Genomic DNA, 7,890 nt, shown 5'->3' on the forward strand with positions numbered 1-7,890 from the left:
GAAAGTATATAAAATTAGAGAGATGCGATGTTACAACTTTCGTGGGAAAAGAAATTTTGTTGGAGTTAGTTGGTTGTACGTGCACCTCCATGGTGTCATCCAATTTATTTTTTTAAACTTAAATTATAGTTTAGTTTTTATTTTAAAAATACACCCCTAAATGTCCATCAATTATATTTTGTCTATTTTTTTTCTTTAGAAGATTTAATCTTATAAAATAAATCAACAATTTATAATAACTTTAAATTTAAAGATTTTAAATTTAGTAAATTTAGTATTTTCATCAAACTAACTCTATAACCATAAAATCTTTAAGATTGTATTTACTAAATTTTTAGAAAATTTAAGGGAGTTTTATTTAAATTTACTTTGTTTTTTATAAATTCTTTCAAGTTTTTCAAAAGTTTTCACTTGCACATGACATAACTAAAAATTCTACAGGAAGCTAGTGGTTTTTAAAGTGAGGAGATAGTTTAAATAATTGTTTTTTAACCAAAAATAGTAACAAAAGTACAATTTTTATTTCCTTAAAATTGATACAAAAATAGTAAAAATATAATCATTTGTGTCATACCCCAAAATTTTTCATCCCCTTTTCATTTTTCATATGACTTTTGGCTTGATATTCATCTGCACACTTTCATACCAACTACATGTGTATCATGCATCTATATTGATATTTACAAACATACGTCGTAGATTCAAAGCTTTTGGCTTGCCAAGCTAGGGTTTGTGTGTGAGTCAAACCTTAGAAATATGACATGACTATTCATATATTCATCATGGGAGTGAAACCCTAATTATTGGTGTTGCTATTATGGGACCTTGTGTTTGTTTCTTGGGACTTGGTTTGGTCATTCAGAGCCTAATTGGTGACCCATGTGTTGGAAACTTGTCTATAGAGCCTCATGCTTGGTTTGAAGTCCTTGAATGGAGGATGTGCACCATGAAACCATAATCAGTAGGTCTTGGTTCTTGTGTGCCTTGTTGGCCTGACTTATTCACTTTGTGATTGTTTCAGACCTTATTTGTTTGTGGGTCCTTTATCTGAAGCATTGTTGCTCATTGGGTCACTTTTTGGACCATGTGGCTTGCAACCCTAATTCCGTGATTCACTATTGCTTGTTTGATCCTTATTTGATCTTGATTTTCCCAATGACTTTGATTTGAGTCTGGAACCCTAGTTTTCGTTGCTTGACTTTTGTCAATATGGTTGATCATGTGGAGCCCTACTTCATGGATTTGGATTGGTGGGTCATTGTGGTTTGATTCATCCATTGATCATGGTCTAAGTGCTTAACCTTTGTTTATGATCCTTCCGATCTAATGTTTTGGTTCATCCAAGGTTGTTCATGCTTGCATGCGTAGTCATAATCCATCAATTATTTGTTTAGGATGCATTCATGGGCTTAAGTTTATAGTGCATTGATTCTTAATCCATTGCATTCCTAGATCATGACTTCATCCATGATCATGGTTTATTCATTCCTAATTCATTAATGTGGTTCACCATCCACTCATTTGAATTCATAATACATGGTTCATATTTCAAATTTGGTTTTGGTGGGAAAAAAACGATTTTGAAATCTAAAACTTTCTTGTCATTAAAATCGAAGAGTCATATTACACTAATGTCCACTCCATCACATTTACAAATGTATATAAAGAAAATAACAAAAAAATATCATGTTGGCCAAAGGTTGACTTTGCTCAACAGTTGATGTTTTGGTCAACTTTGACCAAAGTCAACATGTTTTCTAAAAGTCTTGAACTTTATAGTTCCACTCTTCATTCTTCATGATCTATTGTTAATCCTTCATCCATAATCTTCATGCCAATATGCTTCCATATTAAGTCATCCATTTTGCACATAAATTCCTACAAAAACAAAAGCAACCAAAAGGCCATGAGTTTTTACATAACAAAAACTAAAATCCAAGTCATTTCAAGTTCTTCCAAGCATAACTCATAACAAATAGATTCAATTCAACAACAAACCAATCAAGTCTCAACCATCACAATTATAATCTCATGCCATTCATAGCATCATATTGCATTATAGCATGTGTTATTAGTTTCCATATTAATCCAAACAACCCTAGCATAGCAATTCGACAAGCCAATTTGATCACTTTATTTCATGTTAGATTTTCAAGCCAAACATAACCAAGTTCATACATATACACGTCCAGGACCATATATTGCACATTTCATCAACTTTGGCCCACATGTTCAAATCAGTTTGTATATTAACATCCAAGTCAAGCATCCCAAACTGCATTGCATTAAGAACAATTCACAACACATTTACAACTAGCATAACACATATAATTCATATCGAACCAAGCAAGGTACATTATCAACTAACAATTTCACACACAAAAGATAGCATACTGCAGACCATCTGACATCCAAAGCAACCATCAAGTTTCATAGCCTGAACTACCATTTCACCACTAACAATGCAAGATATGGTAACATTACAACATGTTTCAACATAGTCTAGTAGAAATCAATCATGCATCATCACCAATTCAGAAATACAACAATTCATTTCAAACATTCTAACAAGGCAATAAATAGTATTTCAGACTAACAGAAAAGAGAATTTCATCCAATTCATAGCAATTGACAGAACTGGTATAACACTATATAACAGGCTGCAAATCTGTAACATTACAACAGCTAACATCTAAAACAATCAAGCAAGTCGATTAACATTTGCTACTGAATTGGTTCATCGAAATCAAGTTAATAACTAACTTTTATTTAGATGCATTCAACAGAAATTGGAAAATGCCCTTAACTGCACTCATTTCCATCTAACCAAATTGACTTCACAGCCTCACTTCTCACAACTAAACTAACTTCTAACTAACAAAACAAACTCTAACTAACGGTGTTATAGCTCCTAACAACTTTTGCACAGAGGGAGCTGACAGAAGTAAACGGAAGTAACAGAATCAAATCGTATATAAACTTACCCTGCAATTCACCATTTGGGGAAAAACTCGGATTCACGATTTCATCTTCTCTTCCAAACTCATAAGTTCATTTTCATTCTTTCGACTCTCAAACTCACTCTCAAACTCACGCAACAATCACTCTCGATTCACAATCTTCACAGAATGATTTTTCACTCTCTGAAGCAGTAAACAACAACACCACATCAATAACAGAGAATTCAAGAAGAAGAAGAAGAGATTCATACCTGTTTGTAATAGCTTCAAATCCTGTGAGTTTTCTCATTTTTGGAGTCTGTTCTTCATCATTTATGCGCGCACGGAAATGAACTGGAGATGAATGATGAACGATTAATATGGTTTCGGTAATTGAAGTCAATTCTAAAGTCGTTATTCTTCAACTTTTTTCTCGTTTGGGTTCATACTTGGACGCAAGGTAAGGAAGACGAAGCAAAGTAGAAAGCACGATGAAGTTGAATGTTGTTGCCGCTGAACTTTAGATTTAATTAGAATTTTAGGATTAATAGATTTTAGAATTTTAATTAGGATTGTTAGAATTAATTAGAATTGTAGAATTTCAATTAGGTGGAATTTTAATTGTTCTTGATTGATGTTTAATCAATTTGATTCTTGTATAAACTTTGTTAGGATTTTGTGATTAATTTGTCTTTCAACCAATGACATGCTCCCTTATGATTAATCTTGACTTAGAATTTTAACTAGTTTTAAATCAAGTCTTTGATTAACAAATGCATGTTCCCCTTAGGAATAGCTTGTGAATAATCCTAACCTTTAGATTAGACTAATCTTTTCAAGTTAATTCTAACCATCTTCTCAAGTTTATCAAAAACAATTTTGATCAACTAAATACTTTGATCTTGTATAATCCCATAATTTAATTTAAGTGATCAAAAGACCCTTGATCACTTCATAAGACTCTTTATGTAAGTTGTGGAACTTGAAGCCTCAAGTCAGACTCCCAATCAAGGCATCCCCAGTCGTATCAAGAAACAGATCATACAACACACATCAAAGGTGATTCTTCAATAGTTTGTTAATCAAGGTTAGATTTGTGTTGCATGAGCCTTAAGTAATAGAGAATGAATGAGAGTGGAAAATTTCATTAACTCATTATGGATATCTTTGGGTACCAGACGCTTGACCCAGTTGCTCATTATATTCACCTCTATTCATAGACTTTATCACAATTCAAATCATATGGTTGGCAAGTCTCTCCCTTCATAAAGCAACATTACAACAAACAAAGGACTCCACCAACAACTTATCAATCATAGTTCACATTGTACGGCACAAGCCTTAAGAAATAGAGAATGAATAAGAATGGAGAATTCCATTAACTCATTTTGAGTATCTTTGGGTACGGGATGCTTGACCCAGTTTCTCATCGTATTCACCTCTATTCATATACTTTAGTGCAATTTGAATCAAATGATTGATAAGGTCGTCATCATCATAGGGAGCATCAAAGATTCTTCTCCAACAACTTGAAAGTTAAGACAAAAATCACATGCCACGAGCCTTAAGTAGTAAAGAATGGATGAGAGTGGAGAATTCCATTAACTCATTTTAGATATCTTTGGATACGGGACACTTGACCCAATTTCTCATCGTATCCACCTTTAATCATATACTTAAATATGGTTCTTATCAAGTAACTATCAAGTCTCTTCATATTCAATCAATCACTTCTTTTGCCTCAATCATCTTGCGGTCACCCGTAGTAGGCTGAACTACGATTGCTCTGACTTTCTCATTACACAGTGAGAATTCATAGGCAGGAGAATCCAGATTCTCCGCGAGCTATCTTATTTAGTATCCATCATTTATTCATTCATTCAATCAATACCATCTTTTTGAGATCGAATATATTTTTCCTTGGATTTCATAATCAATGTTTTTTTGTTAACTAAGAGTTGTTTGGCTTGTACCCAAAGACTTAATTCTCTTTGTTTCTGGTTATGACAGGAGTGGGTATACCTCTGTCCCTCCACATCCTAGTCAATACCTCTTTTACTCTTCGGTTTAGGATTTATTCATTCATGGATCCAATACAATATTTCTGTTTAGTCTCAAATTGTTTGTTCCCCAGCAAGTGGTATTTTCTTCTTGCACCTAACAATACTTTCTTATGGGTCTCATACCCATCCTTTTAGGATATTTGTCCATCTTGTGAACCAAGAGATGTTTGGCTTGCATACAAACACTTAATTCCTTCTTTTTGGTAAGAGAATGCAATGGGTATGCCTTTGTCCCTCCACATCTTAGTCTATACCTTTTTACTCTTGGGCTCAAAGCCAGTTTGCCTAATGGGTTCCCATTTTACCATTATGTTGGTATAAGTTATACCTCTGCGTCACTACAATCATATCCTTAAAGTTGTTTTTCTTGTTATTCCCAGTTGCCTAGGAAAACACTTCCTTATCTTTCCTTTGTTTTCGTGGTTCCACGAACTTCAATTGCTCTTACTTTCTCATTGCACAGTGAGAATACATATGCGCGAGAATGCGAATACTTGACGAGCATACTTAATTATTCCTCCTCCTTCCTTAGGAAACCATCAATATATTTCATAATCCATTACCTACCCTCAATCATTACCAGTCACCCCAGTGACATATTGTTTCTTTGAAACTGAAATACAATTTTCTTTGGAATTCCATATACACCATTTTAGGATCATATAGTGGCAATCCGCATTTGTACCTAGAGTTGTTTGACTTGTATCCAAACATTTTATTCCGTCTTTTTTGACCGATAAGCACATTTTCCTCTATGGTACAAATTCCATTTCTCCTATGGATTCCAATATATACCCTTACCTTTGATTTCAAATTATACCTTTTCAGTCATTTATTACCAAATACTTCAATTATGTGACTTTGGTCATTCCTCCGTTCATCTCCATGATGCATTCATATTTTATCTTCATTCACTTCATGTGATATAATATTTATCTTTGAGCCAAATACACTATCTCTTTGAGCTCCACCTTGTGTCACCTTGTGAACCAAGAGTTGTTTGACTCATACCCAACCACTTAATTCTCCTTGTTTTCGACTATACCATATAGTGGCAGACGCTTCCAGCTAGTCCACATATCGGTCAACGCCAGTTTTACTCTTGGATTCACATTTCATCCCTTGTTGGAGTTCAAATCAGATTATTCTTTGGTTTAGACCATACCTTGATCATAACTTATTTTCACCTCCCACCACTAGTTTTATGAACTACGAAGCTCTGAATTCCTCATTGCACTACGGGGATATGTAGGCATGAGGGCCCTAATCCTCACCGAGCACTTTATCTATTCTTTTCCTTTTCCTTTATTCTTTTGCAAGTAATCTTCAGATATCACACCCATTCGAGCTAGAATAATCAAAACAGTTTCCATGGAGTACCGTGGATGTAAGGGGTGTTAATACATTCCTCTTGCATAACCGACTTCCTTACCCAACATAACCCTTTCCTCCAGGTTTTATCAATTTTTTCCTTTCCTTCGAAAAAAAATAAAATTCAATTACGACTATGTTGTATGTTCGAGTGTGTGATGCATTCAGATATATTCCCGCTAACTTTAATTTGCAATACATATTTTTCACACCACAAAAATAAATTGATTTAAAGTTTAATGTAAGAAACTATAAGAAATGATTCCTTTATCTATACATTGTGAATAAACTTTTCATAGTGTTTATAAACAAACACTAACCATATTTGATCTATGAGTTTTACTAATAAAGGGGTGGCAATTGGAAGATAGTATTTTTCATGAACAAACAAAAATCACAAAGTGGATTTCTTATCCTTTGCATAAAAAATTAGAAGTAAAAATTAATGTACAATTTAAGAATCCAAAGATTTTATCTCAGTTAACAAGAGAAGAGAATGATTTTTTTGAGAGAAGAAATATTGAGAGGTACCGGAGAGAAAATGAAGAGAGAATGTGAAGAGAGTAACGAGGGTTTTGTTTGTTTTTCTTCTTTTTCCATCTACCAAAAAGTATAGAAGTGGTATATTTATAATTAAAGCACATGGTGACTTCTAAGATAATTTACATGGTTTTAGTTACTGCATTCTCTTTAGTTTCTATTTTCAACTACTTGCTAACTAAGTAATTATTACAATTCATTTCTTACATAAATCTCTTATTATGAATATCTATCCACTTAGTCCATGTCTTCTTCGGGTAAATTTTTTATCACATTAGTCCACTTAGTCCATATCTATCCACTTAGTCCATAACTAAGTACTTTTTATTTTTTATCAGATCATAAATTACTATAGATATTTGAATATACTATTATATTTAAAATATTTATTTATTTTTTAAATTACGGATCTTCCAATACACCCGCCTAAAAGGTTTCGTCCTATATTTTTCTCGGATTGCACTCTCAAGCTCCCAAATCGCATCACCGGTGGTTTGGTTCTAAATTACTTTTACCAGCATGATTTCCTTATTTCTCAACAACTTCTTTTTTCTATCCTCGATCTTGATAGGGATTACTTCAAATGATAAGTTGTCTTTAAGTTAAATGGTGTCTTATGCGGGAAGGGTCTGTAATATATTTTCGTAGTTGTGATACATAGAACACATCATGTATGCCGAATAGAAAGGGTGATAATGTGATTTGGTAAGCCACAAGTCCAATTTTAGAAGTTATTTGATTGAGTCCGATAAACTTTGGAGTTAATTTACGCATCTTGAATGCTCTCCCCACCCATGTGGTGGGCGTGACACAGAGGAACACATGATCTTCTTCTTCAAAATCCAATGGCCTACGTATTTTGTCAGCATAACTTCTCTGACAATCTTGTGAAACTTTCATTTTTCCCTAATATTTTTAACCTTTAATGTAGTCTGATGAACCATTTATGGACCTACAATTACACTATCACCATCTTA

At 33.5% G+C, this 7,890-nt stretch overlaps 1 long non-coding RNA gene across 1 annotated transcript; it reads right to left on the reverse strand.

Moving 5' to 3' along the window:
* Positions 1-1,578: 1,578 nt before the first annotated feature.
* On the reverse strand, positions 1,579-3,632 carry LOC127115352 (uncharacterized). The gene is made up of 2 exons (XR_007800702.1): positions 3,212-3,632; positions 1,579-1,878 (listed from the first exon to the last, which is right to left on the reverse strand). It is a non-coding gene; the product is annotated as an uncharacterized LOC127115352 (long non-coding RNA).
* Between the last annotated feature and the right edge of the window lie 4,258 nt (positions 3,633-7,890).

The sequence above is a fragment of the Lathyrus oleraceus genome, chromosome 1, assembly GCF_024323335.1.
Source record: "Lathyrus oleraceus cultivar Zhongwan6 chromosome 1, CAAS_Psat_ZW6_1.0, whole genome shotgun sequence".
In the NCBI taxonomy this organism is placed as follows: Eukaryota; Viridiplantae; Streptophyta; class Magnoliopsida; order Fabales; family Fabaceae; genus Lathyrus; species Lathyrus oleraceus.